General features: G+C 38.9%; 1 pseudogene; it reads left to right on the top strand.

The window, feature by feature from the left end:
• Positions 1-310: 310 nt before the first annotated feature.
• On the top strand, positions 311-1,443 carry LOC123838622 (glyceraldehyde-3-phosphate dehydrogenase-like; annotated as a pseudogene).
• Positions 1,444-4,322: the final 2,879 nt, after the last annotated feature.

The raw sequence follows: 4,322 nt of genomic DNA on the forward strand, positions 1-4,322 counted from the left end.
GGCTTGAAAGCTCATCTCTAAGAAAATAACAACTACTGAATTTGTTCAGTCAAAACATGATGAGAAGAAAGCCAATAGGGAGCAGCCAATCAAACCATCAATAATTAAAAAGAATTATGAATCTCTTTCTACAATTATGATGCATTGAATATAGCTGTGAGGTGTGTTTCTGACCTGGGTAATCAGACTGGTGGTGAGGCAGTCAGAGTTGGAAGTCAGGTTCAGATTATAACTCTCTGCCATTGCCCCCTCTCCTTTTTAAATTCTAGATGTAGATAAAAAAACTCCCAATCTTGGTTCTCTTCTCCTCCTTGTTCGACAGACAGCTGCATCTTCTGGTGCAGTGCCAGCCGCGTCCCGGAGACACGATGGTAAAGGTCGGAGTGAAAGGATTTGGCCATATTGGGCGCCTGGTCACCAGGGCTGCTTTCAACCCTGGCAAAGTGGATATTGTCGCCATCAATGACCCCTTCATTGACCTCAACTACATGGTCTACATGTTCCAGTATGATTCCACCCATGGCAAATTCCACGGCACAGTCAAGGCTGAGAACGGAAAGCTTGTCATCAATGGAAAGTCCATCTCCATCTTCCAGGAGCGAGATCCTGCCAACATCATGGTGTGATGCTGGTGCTGAGTATGTTGTGGAGTCCACTGGGGTCTTTACCACCATGGAGAATGCTGGGGCTCACTTGAAGGGTGGGGCCAAGAGGGTCATCATCTCTGCTCCTTCTGCCGATGCCCCCATGTTCGTGATGGCTGTGAACCATGAGAAGTATGACAACTCCCTCAAGATTGTCAGCAATGCCTCCTGCACCACCAACTGCTTGGCTCTTCTGGCCAAGGTCATCCATGACAACTTCCGGCATTGTGGAGGGACTCATGACCACCGTCCATGCCGTCACTGCCACCCAGAAGACCGTGGACAGCCCCTCTGGGAAGCTGTGGCGTGACGGTGGAGGGGCTGCCCAGAATATCATCCCTGCTTCCACTGGTGCTGCCAAGGCTGTGGGCAAGGTCATCCCTGAGCTGAACAGGAAGCTCATTGGCATGGCTTTCCGTGTCCCCACTCCCAACGTGTCCATCATGGATCTGACCTGACGCCTGGAGAAACCTGCCAAATACGATGACATCAAGAAGGTGGTGAAGCAGGCATTAGAGGGCCCCCTCAAGGGCATCCTGGGGTACACTGAGGACCAGGTTGTCTCCTGCGAATTTAACAGTGACACCCACTCCTCCACCTTCAATGCCGGGGCTGGCATTGCTCTCAACGACCACTTTGTCAAGCTCATTTCCTGGTAGACAATGAATTTGGCTACAGCAACCAGGTGGTGGACCTTATGGTCCACATGGCCTCCAGGGAGTAAGAGCCCCCTGGACCACCAGCCCCAGCGAGAGCAAGAGGAAGAGAGAGGCCCTCAGCTGCTGGGGAGTCCCTGCCCTAACTTATCTCCCCAAACACTGAGAATCTCTGGACCTCCACCGTTTCCATCCCAGACCCCCTGAGGAAGGAGAGGGGCTTGGGAGCCCTACTTTGTCGTGTACCATCAATAAAGTATACTGTACCCAGCCAAAAAAAACAAAAAACAAAACAAAACAAAAACTCCCCATCTTGCTAGCTCCCCACATACTGTGCTATCTCTTGCTATTTCTCTATACTCTGCACATACCTTTGTATTTATCCTTTTGAATTTTCTTTCAATTTTCTCTTTCAGGTGTGCTATCTTTTTCCTGCTGAGACCCACGGTGGTATATAGTGGCTACACACACACACACACACACACACACACCATATAGAATGAAATGATGTGCCAATAATTAAACAAATAATTCATTTCCACTGGACCAAGGACAGAAATTCAGTATGACCTCAAGGACACTAGATCTGGAATTTGGGATGTCATTAGAACGTCTTCAGAAGTCTTTCAGTTCTAGTATGCTTTCAGCTTCTCCATTGTTTCGGGCTAACTTTGGCAAAAATACTTTGTGAAGTTGCAAGCAGCTGGATCTCGATATTTCCAGTTCTGAATCAAGATTTCTGTAGACGTTTCTTATCCCTGAGAAGTTAAGAGAAGTTAGAACAGTGTGGGCATTGAACATCTACATAAAGTAGCTGGAGTCTTAAAGTGGTCACTAAAATATCGAGGTATTAATCCTTAGAGTAGTATATGGCAAAAAAACATAAATTTGGCAATCAGAGATATGAATTTCTCCAGTAATTTATAAAGATTACAAATTGTATACAGTAGCAATATGGAAGTTTTGTCAAATTTTTTACATTTGTAAATTTATCATAAGGAAAAGATAATTTTAAGCCTATTAGCAGCTTGCTGGTATCACTTCCTAAATAATTCCTCTACATTTTCCTTTTTCTGTCTGCTAAAATAAAGTTTAAAGATGAACTGAGAAATTCTGGGCATAGAAGAGACCTTGAATAAATATTTATTTGTGGAAAATAGGTATACCCATATGATTTTTTCATCACTGAACACTGTATTTTTAGGAAGAGGCATTAAACTCAGAAAACTCAGCCAAACAATTTATTATAAAATAACATGGATGTAGAATATATTAAAAATCAGTATTTGGTATGCCTCATATATCGGCCCTTATCAAAAAAATCATCTTCAGAGTTCCATGTCTAGTAAACACAATTTACCACACAGACAGCAACAAACAGAATAATCAATATTAAATTTAAGTTAAATATGAATTGAGGTAACATCAGTGAAAGTTGAGTAACTTTTAAAAGAAGAAAATTGAATTAAAAATATAATTGTCATTCTCAATCCTCAAATGGCACATCTCTACTGCATATAACTGAGATCTTCTGGAATCTTTCATAGGAAAATGTAGATAAATTAGCAAGCTGTTTCTATGATAAGAATAAATTGAGACTATATTTTCCTATGTGGATGGGGAAGAGAATGCTAAAATATATACATATTCTGATGTCATAGTTACAGAAAAATTAATATCAATATTGGAATCACAATTTGATGGTAATAACAAAGAATTTGAATATGGATTTGAACTAAGATACATGCTTTAGGATATCACAGGAAATAAAATTCATTAAAATAAATTCCAACCCATTGCACAATTATTGCATAAAAAAACACTACCAGGGTAATATCATAGGTTTCTAGAATCTGTAGTTAGAATGTTTGCAGATATTTTACACAGTGACACTGCATATTCAGGAAACTGAGTACTGACCTAGTCATTAGAAAACCAGTTCACAAAATTGAGGCCTAAAGTGGAAAGCTGTTTTTTATTAGTTTAGTTTGAGGTTGGGACATGCAGGTGAGTTGGCTGTTGAAATTGAAATTCTATTGTATGTCATCAAATAATATTTTCTAAAAATTTGTATGCATATATATTAAATCTAGTTGCCAGGAAAAACCTAACTGTTGGGAAGATGAATATAATAAGAAGAGTGATAGTGAGCTGTTGAAGAATTTTAAACTGCATTTTTATTTACTATGTGCCTTATATGGGACCTTTCACTATTTTAAATATTTATGGAAGTATTTATTCTTCATTAGTATTACGGAAGTTTTGTTGAAATATTCAAATTAATGTTCCAACAGAAGATATTTTCAAGGCATATTAAGGGAAAAATATTTTTTCTTTCTTTAATTCTTCTCTTAAATCTAGGATGTAAGGGAGGAGATTTTAAGGCACGATTGAGAATATACTTAAAGCTCTATAGATCATATATTTCTTCCCACAGGATTTAACTTCACCCTGGAATGGCTTTACAGATGAGTGACCTGTGAAATTACAGAGACCTATGCTTTGTGTTAGTTTAATGCCCTGTTTTCACCACCTTGAAATTCTTTATTTTTTTTAACAAGAGACTATATATTTTCATTTGACACTGAGCCCTGCAAATTATGTAATCTATCCTGACTCCATCAGTTCGGAGATGTTTTTCTTTATTCACTAATGTGTCTTGGCTCCTAAAATAGTAACTGATTATAAGTAGGCATTTAGTAAATATTTGTTAAATTAAACTGTGTACTTCAGGCTCCGATAAAAGCCTCCAACAGCACGGTGATGTGCTAATCAGCACCATCTCCATTTCTAGCCCTATTTTAATAATATGACTTTCTTTTCCTCAAAATAAAGAAAGGGGTAGATGAGTATAATATCTTTGAAGCAATTGATCCTGCCTTGTTTATTAAAATGTAGAAGTGAAAAATATACTGCTTTGAGTTATAGAGTTAAAAAATACAGGCTGCCTTCTTATTTAGAAAAGAGTTCTTCTTTATTTAATTCAACAACACAATAAGGTTTTAGAAACATTATCTCATTC

This window comes from Mirounga angustirostris, unplaced genomic scaffold (assembly GCF_029215605.1).
Source record: "Mirounga angustirostris isolate CCGP_5_RB_7025 unplaced genomic scaffold, mMirAng1.0.hap1 SCAF_3, whole genome shotgun sequence".
Lineage (NCBI taxonomy): Eukaryota > Metazoa > Chordata > Mammalia > Carnivora > Phocidae > Mirounga > Mirounga angustirostris.